This window comes from Lampris incognitus, chromosome 17 (genome assembly GCF_029633865.1).
Source record: "Lampris incognitus isolate fLamInc1 chromosome 17, fLamInc1.hap2, whole genome shotgun sequence".
Classification (NCBI taxonomy): Eukaryota; Metazoa; Chordata; class Actinopteri; order Lampriformes; family Lampridae; genus Lampris; species Lampris incognitus.
In genome coordinates this window covers 22,531,488-22,549,649 of record NC_079227.1, presented here as the reverse complement: position 1 = coordinate 22,549,649, position 18,162 = coordinate 22,531,488, and the positions used below count along the sequence as shown (strand labels likewise).

The 18,162-nt window shown below is 43.2% G+C and overlaps 1 long non-coding RNA gene across 3 annotated transcripts in view; it reads left to right on the top strand.

The window, feature by feature from the left end:
- The first annotated feature begins 5,888 nt into the window (after positions 1–5,888).
- LOC130128024 (uncharacterized) overlaps positions 5,889–18,162 on the top strand; it is a 28,969-nt gene continuing 16,695 nt past the window's right edge. For all 3 annotated transcript variants that reach the window (XR_008811862.1, XR_008811860.1, XR_008811861.1), the window contains exons 1-2: positions 5,889–5,929; positions 6,026–6,129. This is a non-coding gene — a long non-coding RNA (uncharacterized LOC130128024). The remainder of the gene's footprint in view (positions 5,930–6,025; positions 6,130–18,162) is intronic.

Here is an 18,162-nt window from a genome sequence, read left to right as displayed (position 1 = left end):
GAGGCACCCCCACTAACAGGAAGTGAGGATTTCTCCAGTAGGCTAAATTTGAACCTATGGAGAAAGGAATAGAAATCATGGAATCGAGGCCTTAGAGGAATCACAACCACCACCATCATGCCCAGCAGTCACATGACAGAGAGCTGTCACCACCTTTTGAGGTGCGACATGGCGGTAAACGGTCATCAGCGCCTCCACTCTCCATGGCCGAGAGAGTCTTGCCCTCATGTTGACTGAGTTCAACTCCACCCCCAGATAAATGACAAGCTGAGAAGGAAGCGGAGAGCTTTTCTCCCAATTTTTTCTGGAGCCCAAGCTTGACAGATGGGACATTAATATTGTCGTCTGTACGGCAGCTTCCTCTCTCTGTGTGCCATCAAAGGCAGGTCATCTGGATAAAATAATACTCATCTAGGGGTGAGGGAAAATCGATTCTTAGAAGCATCAAGATTCTCTCATAAAAGATTATGTCTCGATGCAGAAAACTCAATCGGAAATTTAAAGCTCGATTCTTGACTGGGCTGTACGCTCCTTACGGCTGCCGCTGAACCAACTGGACGGTGAAATGTAATGGACGTAAAACATGTGCATCGTGTTTACATTCTAAGCTAGGCTACTTCAGTTCTGGTGAGGATGGCTGAGCGCAAGCAACCGAAGTTGGGTACAATCCGACCGGCACCCTCTGGCTTAAAAGCCAGCGTATGGAAACATTTTGGCTTCTGTGAAGTTGAAGGGAATAGGGATGTGGACAAGAGCCACACTGTATGCAAGTTGTGTCTAACTAAAACAAAATATTTTGGGAACACAACAAACATGAGAAACTGTATTTCACATTTCCACCCAGAGTTGGAGGAAAAACAGCCGGTTGTAGTTGCCGACAACCACAGAACAATTGAACAAGTGATATTAAAGCTACCCCCAAACTCGGAAAGAGGGAAGCGAATCACAAAGTCGATCGCAAGTTTTACTGCCAACGATTCGCGCCCCTACTGTTGTGCTCGCGCACCAGAACCTGACCCGTGTGGCGAAACCCAAGACAGACGGACACGAGATGACTTCTAAATCTACAAAGGGGGGTTTTATTGTGGGAGGGAAATGTATGGTGAAAAAAGGCGTTCCGTTAGTGGGATGTGTGAATAAACTATGTGTGGTGTCCCGTGGTTTGCGTGTATAACTATGTGTGAGTGTTTTTAGCCTGTGTGGTGCGGTATGTAAATGACCAGGAGGTGTTGAAAAAATGTGCGTGCACCTGGCAAGAAAGTCCAGTCCGTGATCCAAGAGGGGTTGTCCGAGAAAGTCCAGGTCCGAGATCCGGGAAGTCGAGTCCGAAAGGAGGGGTCCAGATAGAGTGACAAGGGGGGAGATCGCAGGAGAGGTCCGGGGAGAAAACGTGAAGGTCGCTGGGGACGAGGGAGACGCGGGGAGCCGTGGAAATCGCGGAGGGAGAGTCTTGGGAGGAAACAGAGACACGAAGATAAGACACTGGGGAATAAACAGAATGCAAGGAACGCTGGAGGGCTTGTCAGAACTTTACCGCAGGGTTCATTACGTCGAAGCACTGAGAGACGTTCTGGGAGGCTTCTTGTAGAAGGCTGCCTGATTGCCACAGGTGTGCCTGATGGATGATGGCAAACACCTGGTGCAGTGCAGCGCTCGTCTCCTCAGAGAGCGAGCCGAGCGCTCGGATGTTTCCGGCACGTCCGAGCTGGGGGTGTGGCTTGAACGTGCCGGGGAGGCAGCTCGGGGCGGTGTAACCACAACACCTACTCAGTCATTGAGAACCAGGGCTTTCGCGCTATGCTGCACACTTTGGAGCCGAAATACAACATCCCATCTCGACGTTGGAATAATTGAGGAAAGCGGGTAGGCTAGCAAGAACATGTGATGCGTGGACATCCATTGCTACAGAATCTCATGTCACTGTAACTGTGCACTTTATTAGCGATGACTGGCAGCTTGTGTCTTACCTGCAAGGGATATACTGCACAGCTGAGCACACTTACACTGGAGCATGTCGACCAACTCCTGTTCTTACACAAAAACTTATACATTCCAGCATTCACCAGCTAAGCACATTTGCTATGTTGCACTTCCGTGCATTTCAATGACTTCATTGTGGCCTATTCTCCGTTATTTATTGTTTTACCACATATTCCACAGAAAGCGTTAGTTTTGTATGAGAGCTGGTACAGAATTCTATGTTGTTTTTGTATGAAAGCTGTTTTTGATTTTAATATACAGCAATTTTTTTTTGGTCTGAGGAATTCTGTGCTCATTGCTCATAACAGATGGATATCGGTTGAAGTCTTTATTATTTATTCGTGAATGAGGGCCACTTTTTATGTTATCAAGTGATTGCTGAAGGAAGTCTTGCTGAAGCCTGTGTTAATTTACAACAAGGATGCTACTACAGGCACACGTTTGTTTCTTTTCTTGTTGGTTCTTAGTTTGCAATTCTGGGAAACGTGACCTTTCAATTGACACATCTCTTCTATTTGTTACTGTATTAATAAAAGATAATGGAAGTAAATTCATATGTTTATTTTAATTATGGATCATTACACTTATACTGTTTTAAAAGTAGCAAGTAGTCACAGTGTGAAAAAATAAATCATGTATAGAAATCAAAAATGTTGATGCATCAATAATCGTTTTATAACCGCATCGTAGCCCTCTGAATCGGAATCGAATCGAATTGTGACGTGCCTAGAGATTCCCACCCCTACTCACATCACTTTCCTGTCTAACAGCTTCAAAGGTGTCTCTACACTTTTGGAAAAAGTGTGTGGAGCCAGGGAGTAACCGAATGGCAGAAAGTTGTACTGATACTGTACTCCCTGGAATGAAAAATGTAGGAATTTCCTGTGTTTTGGGATGATGGAGACGTGGAAATACATGTCTTTCATGTCTATGGAAGTGAACCAGTCACCTTTGTGACCATCTTCCAGCACCTGTTTGACCGTCAGCATGTGAAACGGACTGTTCATTATTGATTTGAGATCGAGAATGGGCCTCATTCCCCCCATCTTTATTCGGGACCAGTAAATAGCGAGAGTAAAAACCTTTTTTTTTCCCCTCACCCTGGGGAACCCTGAAAATGGCGTCTTTCATCAGAAGCTCTTGCAGTTGCCATTGGAGAGCAAGGCAATGATCCTGAGAAGTCTCTAAGCGATGTAAGAGGATACTGTGATCGATTGTGTCAAAGGCCGCACTTAAGTCTAAAAGAACTAAAATCAAGCAGCCCCCTCTGTCTGCAGTTAGCAGTAGGTCATTAGTAACCTTAACTAGTGCTGTCTTGGTACTATGAAGTGCTCTAAAACCAGATTGGAAACTGTTAAAAAAAACTATTGGTGTTCATAAAAGATATCAACTGAAATGAAATTGCTTTATCCAGAACCTTAGATAAAAAAGACAATTTGGAGATCCAAATTAGGTTTCTTTAGCAATGGGTGAACAATGGCATGCTTAAAACTGACTGGGAAAGAACCAGAGGCCAGAGAATTATTAAGAATTACCAGAATAACGGGGCTAACGGTGGAAAATACCTCCTTGAGCAGCTTAGTGGGGATGATGGCTAAGATGCAGGAGGAGGACTTCATATTAGAGACTGTACTCTCTAACACTGAAATTGCAGTTGGTTAAAACTGGGTAAAAGGCAGAAATAACATGGGCAATGGGAAAAATCTAAGGGCCAGGCTAAATTTGGGACCTGATATTCTCCACCTTATTTACAAAATGAGTGAGAAATGTTTCAGTTAAAAAAAATGAAGTGGAGGGACCATTAATAAGAGAATTATTCATTCATTTATTTCTTCATTCATCTTCAGCCGCTTCTCCGGGCATCCCTCTCCCCACAAATGCCCTCCAGCTCCTCCTGGGGGATCTTAAGGCATTCTCAGGCCAGATTGGACATGCAGTCCCTCCAGCAAGTTCTGGGTATACCACGGGGTCTCCTCCCAGTTGGCCATGCCTGGAAAATCTCCAAAGGAAGGTGCCCAGGGGGCATCCTGATCAGATACCCGAACCACCTCAACTGGCTGCTTTTGACACAAAGGAGCAGCAGCTCTACTCCGAGCTCCCTCCAGATGTCCAGGCTCCTCACCCTATCTCTAAGCATGAGCCAAGACACCCTATGGAGGAAACTAATTTCAGCCGCTTGTATCCGCGATCTCACCATTTCGGTCACTACCCCAAGCTCATGACCATAGGTGAGGGCTGGAATGAAGATTGACTGGTAAACTGAGAGCTTTGCCTTCTGGCTCAGCTCCCACTTCGCCATAATGGTCAGGTACAATGTTCACATTACTGCTGATGCTGCACCAATCCACCTGTCAATCTCCCGCTCCATCCTACCCTCACTCGTGAAAAAGACTCCAAGATACTTGAACTCCTTCACTTGAGGCAACAATTCATCCCCAACCCAGAGGGAGCAATCCTTATTTACAAAATGAGTGAGAAATGTTTCAGACAGCTCAACATCACGTTCAAAAAAAGAAGTGGAGGAACCATTAATAACAAAATCAATTACCCTAAAGAGAACTTTAGGATTGTGGGTATTTCTAGGTATCAGTTCAGAGAAGTAAGCTGATCTTGCATCCTTAACTGCCTTCTGGTAAATTAACATTTGATTTTTAAGGGTGTTATGTGCTAATTCGGGGTGGCATGGTGGCACAGTGGTTAGCGCGGTCACCTCACAGCAAGAGGTCCTGGGTTCGAGCCCCGGGGTAGTCCAACCTTGGGGGTCGTCCCAGGTCATCCTCTGTGTGGAGTTTGCATGTTCTCCCCATGTCTACGTAGGTTTCCTTTGGATGTGCGGTGTGTCGGTTTCCTCCCACAGTTCAAAGACACGTAGGTCAAGTGAATCAGCCGTACTAAATTGTCCCTAGGTGTGAATGTGTGTGTCAGCCCGGTGATGGCCTGCCGGCCTGTCCAGGGTGTCTCCCACCTTGCCATCCAATGACTGCTGGGACAGGCTCCAGCATCCCGCAACCCTGACAGCAGGATATGTGGTTTGGATAATGGATGGATGTGATAATTTGGATTTGTTGACCTTCCATTGTCGTTAAGATTTTCTACAGTCTTCTAAGGGCATGAGTTCAACCAGGGGAGGTTATTTGATTTTTGTTTCATAGTTTTAAACAGTGCAATTTGGTCAATGATGGATAGGACTCATCATTGAAGGAATTTAACAGTGCATCTAGATTGAGAGGGGATATAGAGGGATTAAAGGATGATGTATTAAAAGCATCACAGAATTTGAATGGAAAACCAGCTTTAAGAATGTGAGAGCATGTTTTAGGATAGCAACTAGAGATAGAGAGCTGTAGTGGAACTTTGGAAACAACAGTTTTGCATGCTCCATAATCCAGGTAAGAAAATCACAGAAAGCTGAATCAGTTCACCTGGACACAGCGTTTATTGAGAGAGAAACGTTTCATCACTCAATTAAGTGACCTCTTCAGTCTCAAGTGACTGTAGGCATCCCTACCCTTATAAAAAATAGTGGCATAACTACAAAAAAAAAACAAAAAAAAAACGATGGGTTTCATATGCAAATTGCCGTGAACATTAATTAGAGTGATAATGGCAATGTGTACTATTCACAGAGGATTGGGGAATGGTTGCAAACAGGGAGTCAAAGAGGTCATCTACGTGAAAGAAAGACCATCCCTGAACCGGGGGGGTTAAAAGTACATCTGTCACCATCTTACTATGATATGATTGCAACCATTCCCCAATCTTCTGTGAATAGTAGCTGTAAATGGCCAGCCTTCTCCAAATTTGTTATGTCATATTCATGGTGCGGGGTTTGGCGCACCCCTGAAGGGGTTAAACGAAAATTTAAATAGTGACGTCACACACCAGTTTGCTACAAGTCGCTTGCTAGTCATGCACCGAGCATGTTAGGAAGAGAGCAGAGAAATTCAAAGTAAGTGTTTCTTGTGCTGTTTTTAAGTCATTGGTGTAAGCACAACCTTTATATGAGCGTGTTTTTATTTGTTATTTGTTTCCAACTGTTACCAAGTGCGGTTTGGCCCGAAGTGGGGTATCTGTCGCCGTTGCTTGAGTGAGGCCTTGTAAACATCCAGTCCGTAACGTCCAGTTTGCACCCTTGGTAGGCGGAGAGAGGTATGTGGCATTGTATTAGTGGCGTGTTTTCTTTGTTTTCTTTTGTATTGAATTGCTTTGTGTAACGTGTCGGCCCAGTCGTAACGGTGTGTGTGGTTTTAAGCTAATGTGACAAATGTGTGAATCTTTGTGCTTATTTGATGTTATTGTGATACTGTGTTATGTGTTTTTATAGTTTCACGGTACTCTGGAGGAATAAAATCGTACCAGTCGAACTCAACGCTGTGTTTATTGATGCCAAGGGCCGCTACAGTAGCCATTGCCATTGTAACTCTAATTAACGGTCACGGCAATTTGCATCAAACCGATCGTTGTATTCTCTCATCATCCCACTGTATTGTTTATAAGGGTGGTGATACATGCAGTCAGTTGAGCCTGAAGAGGTCACTTAGATGAGTGATGAAACGTTTCTCTCAATAAATGTTGTGTCCAGATGAGCCGATTGAACTTTCTGTGAGCTTTATGGTCAGTTACAAGGATATATACCACTCGAGAGAGAGAGAGAGAGAAACACTCGAGGGGGAAATCAGATGAGAGTACAAGGTCTAAAATGCGACCTTTGTAATGCGTGGCCCCTTTAACTGATTGAATAAGGTTAAAAAAGTCTATATTAAACTGTGAAGTGAGGGAATGGGAAGGACAACATACATGAATATTAAAATCACCAAGAATAAGCACCCTGTCATATTTAGGCTTGACAATAGATAAAAACTCAGAAAACTCAGAAATAAAACTAACTGAATTAGGTTAAAACTAACTGAATTAGGTTAAAATTGAATAATTTACAGGGGGCCTATGAATTAAGATGCAGTGTAAAGGGGGAGGGGCCAGTGATAAAGAAACGTAAAACCTCAAAGGATAATTCAATGTTGCCCCTTTTAAATCACTCTTACCTTCATTATGTCACATTATGTCAAGAGGGGATACATTGTCATAACGCATTTTTGAATGAATCGATATCATTAGGAAACACTGAACTTAAAGTTATCAGAATCAGCCCCTGGAGGGGGGACTGGCTCTTGTGACATTGTCGCTGACAGCAGGACTTCCATATTGCACCTGAGGAGCAAGAATAAACTGGAATAGTCTGGAGTAATTTTAGTCGCATATTAAAAATGTAAAATCAGAACTTTTTCATATTTAGTATATGAATTCCTGATTCAATCTTTTAAATATTCTGTTTTATTTCAACTTTAATATTTTACCTGGACATAGCTGTAATCATCGTTCAATTAGATACATAAAAAGTACCTTACATATAGCATTGCATTTTTTCCCTCAACCTTTATATTCCATTTGATTAAGATTTAATCAGTTTCACAGGCTGGCTTCACAAACGTAGCTTGATTACAATCTATTTACATTATATTTTAATGAGTCTCCGCTAGGGATATATTAGCTTGAGGACTGGGCAAAGCGAGCTGATGGCGAACGTACCGCTTTGGAGGCCAAACAAATTACTTTACACGGCCACCCTTATATAGTATATGATCCAAAAGCCAAGTAGCGGTCAGGATAACTGCTTAGAAAAAAGATTCTATCTCTGGCAACTTTGATTCACTTACCTGGCTCATTAAGTTAGCTTGCTAGCAGCCTCATGCGCGATGCAACGGGACAAGCTTGCCAATCAAGTGCCACGACGCAAACTCGTAAACAAATGCTACCTTGCTAACGTTTTTTGACTTACTATTATCATCCTTCATCGTCAGTCCTACTCCGCTAACAACTGTATTGCTTTCTCTCCCATTCTTATTCCTTCTTTTTTCACTCGCTAACGGGGAAGTCCCCATTCCTGCAGGTTCCTTGCATGACTGAATTGACAAAGCACAGCTCTGCCCCATGTAACCATGCGCTTACCTTCGCGTCCAAGTTCTACAAAAAGAAAGAAAACAAGTGTACAGTTAAGATCGTTGTCTTCAAGCTATGGTATAAAGTCTATGGATGACGCTGGTATAAACATTGTTAATGTTTTTAATTTTATGTTATGAAAAAGTGCACAGGCAATTTTTTTGTCGCGGAGGAAGACGCTTCTTTCGTGCTTCGTTCTCGCGTTAATGTGTTGCGTTTCCATGGATATGTCCTGAAAATATGGCGGCTGCGGTGGTACAGACTCCTGTCAGGTTAATAATGGCTAAATGTTTTAGTTTGAAATTCTATTGGGTTTGAAATTTGGGAGGGGGGGAAAGGGCGCTAGAAAGTGTAAGAAGCAGACTCATGAAAATTATTTAACTGAGGTGTTGAAGAAAAAATAATCCATTGTAGTGGTTATGGGGCTACATAATTCCCCTTATTGAGCTAGTAGGAATGTTAGTTTACAGCTGCTGTTTCCTCGGTTCGGGTTTACAGTGACACACTTCCGCTGCGCGGGTTTTTTGTTGTTGTTGTTGTAATGGTGGAAGGAATAAATGGTGCACGTTGTGTAGCCGAAAGAGAAAGTTGTCACGACTCCTGCTTGAGCTCCTCTACACCATCAACTAGTCAAATCAACTCAATTTTATTTGCATAGCCCATAACAAATTACAAATTTGCCTCAGTGGGCTTTACAGCAATACAACATTCTGTCCTTAGTCCCTTGCATAGAATAAGGAACAACTCCCTAAAAAAAACCTTTAACATGGAGGGAAAAAAATAGGAAGAAACTTCAGGGAGAGCAACAGAGAAGGAATCTCTCTCCCAAGACGGAGAGACGTCCAATGGATTTTTTTGTACACAATTTACAGAATACAACATTGAAAGAGACGCAACGAGAGCCTGCCCCCTTCCTGTTAATCCCACTGTACGAAGTTTACTGCGTCATAAAGGCGGTAGGGAGTGTGCGAGAGTCCTCAATGAATGGGAGTCAATGGAGCTAAACAGCTAAAATCGTTTATTTATTCGTCTGGTGAATATTGCAGCAACCTTTTTTTTGGGGGTGGGGGGGGTCAAAGACGTATCATATCTAAACACTAATGAAAACATGCCAATATATTCCTGTTCTTCGACAGCTATGGGTTATTTTAGAGCAAACCGCTAGCGTTGCAGCTACTGATTGCTGATTGGTCAGCAGTCTGACCCAAAGCGTTACAACTGCTTATGACAAAGCAACTTTATCTGCTGGTAACTCAGAGTGGAATGTGGAGGCATGGCAGCTGCTGCCATCAAGGAGCTTGCTTTGACATCACCGGACCAGTGCGTAAAGGCAATGACAAAACCCTAAAAAGTGGTTTTGAAAAACATTTTAAACATGAAGGCAATTTTAAGATATTCCTTACATTTGCCTGTCTATCTAAAATAAATAGACAGTCAGTGAAAACATTTTAACTACTATTACTACTACTTTCGGCTGCTCCCGTTAGGGGTCGCCACAGTGGATCAGTCGTTTCCATTTCTTCCTGTCCTCTGCATCTTCCTCTGTCACACCAGCCAACTGCATGTCCTCCCTCACCACCAGCTCCATATTCAGCATCCTTCTCCCAATATATCCAGCATCTCTCCTTCACACATTCTGCACATGGCCCTTATTCTTGAAAATCGGTACCAGTATGTTTGTTCTCCACTCCTCAGACATCCTCACAATTTCCAAGATTGTGTTAAACAATCTAGTTAAAAACTCCACTGTCATCTCTCCTAAACATCTCCATGCCTCCACGGGTATGTCATCAGGACCAACTGCATTTCCACTCTTCATCCTCTGCATAGCTGCCCTCACTTCCTCCTAGCTAATCCTCCACACTTCCTGATTCACTTTTCCCACATTGTAGGAAAGCCCTTGTTAAGAACAGGAGTTTAGTTTGGCTTCCACTAGTATTACTAGTATTGTGCACTCACTTCAGTCTACTGGTAAGGCTACTGTCCCTTTACGAAATACAGAGACTTTCCAGTTCGAACCAGCTTGTCTCAGTCTGTCTGTCTGCTAGTGAGCAACAGTTTGCCTCTCTTCCATTTCGAGGAAATTGTGTGTCAATGACAGATACACATCATCCAACCTTCTCACTCGCTCATTTTCTTCATTCACCAGCCCCTCAAAGTACTCCTTCCACCTTCTTAGCACACTGTCCTCGCTTGTCAGCACATGTCCATCTCTATTCTTGATCGCCCAAACCTGCTGCACATACTTCCCAGCTCAGTCCCTCTGTCTCGCCAATTGGTACAAGTCCTTTTCTCCTTCCTTCGTGCCTAACCTCTCATACAACTCACCATACACCTTTTTCTTTGCCTTTGCCCCCTCTCTCTTTGCTTTACGCTGCATCTCCTTGTACTCCTGTCTACTTTATTCATCTCTCTGACTATCCCACTTCTTTGCCAACCTCTACCTCCGTATACTTTGCTGTACTTCCTCATTCCACCACCAAGTCTCCTTGTCTTCCTTCCTCTGTACTGATGACAGGACAGAGTACCTTCCTAGCTGTCTCCCTCACTATTTCTGCAGTGGTTGTCCAGCCATCTGGCAACTCTTCACTACCACCCAGTGCCTGTCTTAACTCCTCCCTGAACGCCACACAACAGTCTTCCTTCTTCAACTTCCACCATTTGATCTTCGGCTCTGCCTTCACTCACTTCTTCTTCTTGGTCTCCAAAGTCATCCTACAGACCACCATCCGATGATGCCTAGCTACATCCTCCCTTGTCACCACCTTGCAGTCTCCAATCCCTTTCAGATCACGCCTTCTACATAAGATATAGTCCACCTGTGTGCACTTTCCTCCACTCTTGTACATCACCCTATGTTCTTCCCTCTCCCTGAACTATATATTCACTACAGCTATTTCCATCTTTTTTGCAAAATCCACCACCATCTGTCCTACATTTCTCTCCTTGACAACATACCTACCCATCACCCCCTCATCACCTCTGTTCCCTTCATCAACATGCCCATATACTCTCCACCACTTCATCCAATTCACTCCAGAATTCTTCTTTATCTTCAACCTCACCCACCAACTTGCGGGGCATATGCGCTGATCAATACACCTTCAATTTCCAGTTTCATAATCATCACTCTGACACTTTCTTCACCTCCAGCACACTTCTGACATACTCTTCCTCATAATTAACCCTATGACATTTCTCCTCCCATTCGTACCATGGTAGAAGAGTTTGAACCCACCTCCGATGCTCCTGGCCTTACTCCCCTCCCACCTGGTCTCTTGCACACACAGTATACCTACCTTTCTTCTTCCCATGATATCAGCCAGCTCTCTCCCTTTACCAGTCATAGTACCAATATTCAAAGTTCCAACTCTCACCTCCACACTCCTACACGTCCTCCTCTCCCACTGCCTCTGGACATGCCTTCCCCCTCTCCCTCGCCCAACAGTAGCACAGTTTCCACCGGCATCCTGCTGGCCAACAGTACCGATGGCAGTTGTTGGTAACCCGGGCATCGACGGCTCCAATATGGAAATCCGATTTATCATCCTGATATTTGATTTGGTGAAGATTTTACGCCGCATGCCCTTCCTGACACATCCCTCCCCATTTATTTGGGCTTGGGACCAGCACTAAGAATGCACTGGCTTGTGCATTCTCAGTGGCTGGATTCATGAAAATATTTTAAGTATTTACAATTAACCTTCCGTTCATTTTGAACTCTCGCGATTTCCTTAGTGGCGATTACCACCCGGAAGTGTTATCCGATGCGAGGGTCTAAGGACAGGAAGTTGTGTTGCTGTAAAGCCCCCTGGGGCAAATTTGTAATTTGTGATATTGAGCTATGCAAATAAAATTGACTTGACTTGAAGCATTCAGAGACTGAGAGTTCTCCATATCTAAAAATGTTCTGGTTCGACCACCGTAACGTAACATCTAACCCAGCGCCACCATTATTGACATACGCCACGCGCTGTGTGTAGGGCACTAAGCGCCGGAGGGGGCACCAAAACCGCCAAATGATTGCAATAAAAAGCGTAATGATGAATAATTTAAATTTAAGATAAAGCACAACTACAATAGGCATCATTGATCCCCAAGGGAATTAATAAAGGCAACTTAATTAATTAGACCATTATAGGCAATACAAGATATACATAATTGCTATAAATAGATACAGATAAATAAATAAATAAATAAAATCTATTATGTGCCCCCTCCCCTGTATCCCTGTGGTTTGCGCCCGCCCTGGCATCAACGCTGCCGCGACAATTTCGGAAAGAATGGTGCATGGCAAAAATAAATAAATAAAATAATGACATTTGGCCCCTGGGTAGCTTATGATGATAGTGGCAATGGTCATAAACGAGCTGATGTGGTAATAAGAATAACGTTATTCATGCAGATGTATACACAGAATTTTCATTTTGTAGCTGGATTCTTCTATCTGCATCATTTTTTTTTACAATCCATTCGTTGGTTAGGCAACTATACAGTGCTGCTTTGTAGGCTTTAAAAACGTCGAAGCGCCTTCTAAAAACGTAGCTTCGTTGTAGGCACAGATGTACTGGTACTACACTGTTCTTGTTCCCCTTGTTATTGCAGTAGTAGTAGTAGAGTTGCACAAAAGAGGGCATTACTACAGAAGCTTCTGCTGTATTAAGAGTTATTTATCACTGTACATCGTTGTTGCTGAATGCAACTGGTTTCTGTTTCTGAGTTTTTTGTTGGTTTTTTTTTTACATAGTAGTATTTACAAGACAATTGAAATGCCATCTTTTCATAAATTTTATATAGGTTTGTACGCATTTTAAATTGATCTATCAGAATCAGAATCCGATTGTATTGGCCATGTAAGTTTGCGCCCACATGGAATTTGACAAGGCATGGATAAGTTTTCTTTTGATCAAGGAATTTAAGGTCTTGGTTAAATTGTAGCCTGTTAATCATGTTTTTATTTCATGTATGAATTTAAATGTAAAATATAAAGTTTTGCTAATTTTAATATCAGGTTTGAATAATAATAAACATACGTCATTGTTTGATTCATGTATTTATACTAAGATTTGTTCTGTGTGTGTGTGTGTGTGCCTGTTTGGGGTGGGGGGTCACAAAGCAATTTAATTACTCTTAAGGCACCCAAATGGCCAGCAGCGGCCCGGATCTGCATAGGAGAGAGGTGCCAATAAGATAGATCCAAAGTAGGCAGTGCCCACCATGGAGGCCTTCTGTTGGGATGTCGTTGCAATCACCGCTCACCTTCACCTCCGCAAATGGGCCCAAAGTAGGCATCTGACCTCTAAATGTAGCTCGGTGAGCTTTAGGTAGCTCTTGCTACCTTGAAATGGTGAGCCGGAGTGCTAAGTGAGAGTAACTTTTTCTCTGAAAATGCTGTTACAGTATTTGAGCCGCACTTAATGACTTGCAATCAAATAGGCAACATATAAAGGGAAGATGCCAGATGGTATTGATTTCCCAAGGTTGAGTTGTCACACATAAACCAAAAAGAGTTGCTCCAGAAATGTATGGTTAGTCTCTGTACGCTGAGACACTTGCTTAACTCAACCTTTTGATGGTTCAACTACTATACAAATGCACATCAGGCACAAAAACAAAACACTCCCTTGCACACATGCATGAACACAAGCAAAAGCAAGCACACACAATAGATACACACAATCAAATCTTCAGGTGCATCTTTCTTTCTTTCTTTTGAAGTGTGGTTGAATATCTTGTGAATTCTGGTCAGTCAGCTGGAGGGATTGTTTAAGGACACAATATGTATTTTATGGCCATAAAAGGTTGTGAGCTAAAGCTTCTTGCATGGCAGAAATATATGTAAAAACATGTTTTACTTGGGGGTTTGTTTGGATCCAAAATCACTACTCCTCCACCCCCTTTCTTAAATGTTTTTAGGTTGGGGTGCCTTTTTCAGGATGTGTTCAGTGTCAGGAGCAGGGCGGCTTACAGTACTATTAGCTGGGAGCCGAACTGACACAGCCAGAGCCACCAAGCTGTGTGATTACGATAGCCCCTGCAGTTCAAAACAGATGCTGCTCACTGGCACTGACTCCACAGAAGGCCCGAGGCAGGCGGCTATTTTGGGTAAATTAGTAAAGACAACAGTTGCTCCCCAGGTTGACGCTGCCACGCTGAGGTGTGGTGCGAGGCGACAGAGTGGAAAACACTGGCTCAACCTGGGCAGCGCAGCCCCTCAGGTGTTTGTCATTTGGAGGCGCTCCAGCTGACAGGTTGCTGCTGTAGTCGACTGCTCCCCATGCACCTTATTCAGGTAATTACCCATTCAGGCCTGGCACACTGAAGAAGAGGGCAGTCAGCAGAAGAGACAAACGTGATGCGGATTGAAGTGGGGAAAAAAAACAGTTCATATATTCCATCTCATCAAGGTTTTGAAAATGCCACCACCTTTTCTATTGTATTAACTGTTGTCAGCATGCCTTAACTTTTGTTTTGTATAGCCACACCATCACCGGTGGCATTTCTCATAACAAACAAGCTAGAATAATTAATGAGGATGTCTGAGTTAGGTGATAAATTCAATTTGTCTCAACTCACAACCGTTTACTGTGCTAATAGCTGTCTCTTTTTGGTTATTCATTATATGTCAAATCTCATCCTGGCATACAGGATACAGGACCATGTTGGAAATTAATGTTTTCACATTCTGTTCTCTAGGTTGTCCTGGATCTCAAGATTCTGGTCCTTTTCAAATCAACCATGCAACATGATCCAATATCTTCTATACTTTACGCAACTTGAGGCAATATCTGTTTACTTTGGTGCTTTTAAAGAGGGAAACATTCATACACAAGACCTTCACCGTACACTCATCCTCCCATTGAGCCACGGGGGCTACAGACGTAAGCCTCACCGAATTATCAGCAAGATGGCCCATATCATCATGCCACACTCAGATTCAGCATTATATACTAATTATTGCTAATTGGCCAGTCACATCAAGCAACTCCTCCAGCACTATGGTGATAATATTGACCTCTACCGACAGACAGAGATACAGCAGCAGTAATGAGCTGCTATATTACCCAGCAGTTTTCTGAGGATGACTTTTCCATGCCCTCTTGACTGTCTGGAGGAGGGATGTAGACAAGACTATCTGAACTACTGCAAGGCTCATGTGGTTGGTAAAAGCTGATGTTTCACCATTTGAGTTTGTATCTCATGGTCAGTTACCCCTGTATGAAGGGCCTGGTGGATAGGTATGGTTTACACAGCCGGTGATGATGGGCAGAAATGGGGAGAGGGAGCTATGTAAATGGAAACCTGGCTGCTACTGCTCAGCTGGGAAATCAGGTGGCCATTTGAATATTCAACCCCAGGGCCAGCTCTCTAATTCCTTTCCCCTCAACGTGCCACACAAGGAGAAGGGAAGTGACAAAATGGCAATGACTGCACAGGCAGGCATTTGCATTTTAATGTGCCTGTCTGAATCACTTTGGCTAAGAGCTGGCAGTATGAGGGGTCAGACAACCCCATGGGTCAGCACCAAACAACTATTAATAGCTATCACCCAGAAAACAACATTCTGGGTGGAGGGAATTTGGTGTGAAGTTAGGGGAATCAATAATGTGGAGAATGGGGAATACATTTTACTTCCCAGAAGCCAATTACAGTAAAGGCCCAGGAGGGCAGAGTTGAGCAAGAAGAGAGCCCAGACATATCTTTGGATTGTTGAAACTTAGCTAATGTACACAAAAACAAAAAAATCCTTTAAAAAATGTTATGCTAATGCTATTGTCCTTAATTGAAAAGACAGTCTAATTATGTGCATGTACGATGCTCTCAGAACAGCAGCATGTGTAGAGGTGGTGGCTCTCAGCACACGCTTCTGTCCCGCTTGCTCGAGGTGTTTTCGCTCAGAGACTCCACTCCGCCCTGTGATGGACTGGCGGCCTGTCCAGGGTGTCTCCCCCGCCTGCCCAGAGTGCCAGTGACTGCTGGGATAGCTCCAGCATCCCCGCGACCCTGAGAGCAGGATAAGCAGCTTGGATAATGGATGAATGGATGGATGGAACATTTGAATTAATTGATTATTTGAAAAGCAACTGACTCCCATAACAGAGCTGTTGAGGACCCATTCCTCTAAAGAATGAAAAACAAAAACATAAACCATAGATGATTGTTTTCCACACCAAGTGTACAAATATTTGCGTCCCCCAGAACAAAAAAATAATCCGTGGCAAAGTAATGTTCTTCTATCTCCAACAAACCTATGAGGATAACAGTTTCAGCAAAGAAGCCCGGGAGTTCATCTTCACACTGTGCGGCACTCTGTTATTGGTATTTAATGTCCTCAATCACACTGTTATTTGGCAGAAGGTGAGTCAAGCATCGAGCGCTTTGATTAAATCAGTTCAATTTTAGCCTCCCGCCGTTAGCAGGAGTGTATCTTTCACATATCGATGAGTGTGTGTCGCGCCCTAGCAGACGCAAGGACACTGAGTGGGTGGCACTCAGACACTTCCACTGTCAGGGACGGTCAGAGAGCAGACAGGCAGGCAGCAAGGCCAGACGTCAGGAAACTATTAAGAAGTCAGAGTCATCCTAGAGGGATGCATAGGTGAGCCTGATTCACCTTTCTGTTGAAGCCCTTGTGTCTTGTCAAGGTTCTTGGATAGTAGAGTGTAAAATGTCGTCCCTATGCATTATCAACCCACTGCCACTGGCTTTCTCTGTGCCTTTCAATATGTAATTGAAAATAGCACCACATCTTTCTGAAATGTGATGCTAACCTTGACATATTTCCTTGGGATTATGTTTTGTGCACTACCCCAGCTCGTCCTGACACAACTGTGTTCTTCAGGTCGGAAGTACCTTTCCATTTTGGTGCCGAGCTGGTAATTCTTCCTACTCTATGTTGTTTTGTTACATTTCCCCCCCTCACTTTTGTCTTTTATGTAGCACATATGCATAACTATTCTAACTCCATCTCAATTCGTCATAGTCTCCATTTTCCGTACCCATAATATCATCTGTCACTTTTGTTTGTGTTTTTGATCAGTCTGTCTGGCTCGCTTATTTGCTCTCTGGAGCTTCCCCTTCCTCTAAACCCTTTACCACTCTCTTGTAATCGAACCGGGCCTTCTGTCCTGTTATTGCAGCAACCGTCCCACATCCAGTCCTAATGCTATTGACAGAGCCTTCCCACTCTTACAGTTCCCCCCATTTTCCCATTTTCACTTAATAATGCCCATCTCTGTTTTAAGGCTTCAAACAGAATTTCACATCAATTGAATTTATGCCACCTCACTGCACTTTGCACAAACACTCCACTCAGTATACCACTTTTCTTGTGCTATATTTTGCTTGTTTTGAAGCTGTTCCACTGCACAGGAGTAAGGGAAATGAGGAGAAAAGCAAACAACAAGAAAACACCACCACTTTCTCCCTCTTTACATTTTACTGTTATTCGATCCAGGACATACCTCATTTCTTTCTTTATATAACTTCTCTGATTAATTTCATTTGGATAATGCATGTGTGAATGTGTCGTGTTTGTGTGCGCACATATGTGTTTGTATGGTGCGTGTGTGTGTGTGTATGTGTAATAGGGTTGAAGAAAGTTTGCAAATGCACTACTTGAGTAAAATAACCTGTCTTTGACCAAATTCACCATAGAGATATGAAAATGTTCTGCAACTCCAGCTGAAAGTTAAATCGAGAGAATTGTTCTGAGACCGTACAACCATTATCATTATAAAAAATAAGTTCATCCAAAACCCAGCTCTTAACCCCTTTAATCCCAAGTTTTATCCTTGCAACTTCAGTACATGAATTTTACTCCTTAGATCTCCCTAACACCCAAAGTTATGCCCTTTTTGGTTTTATGTTGGTTAAATTAGTGAAATATTGGGTTTTATACTCAGGTTTTATACTTACTATTGTTCATGTAACACAATGTTTGAATTTACAATAGTACAAACACTGGGTTTGCCAACTTCCTGAAAGGGAACTAAGGAATGCCCGGGGAGGGGGGGGGGGTTATATGACCTTAGACTAAGGAGCACAATCTACTGTGGACATATAACAAATGTTTGACTACTGCATAATGCTCCTTTTGTCCAAAACGACTGGTCTTGCTCTTACACCTGTATTACCATTACCATTCAGTAGCAGACTTTGACATAAAAATGTTCACATACTTGG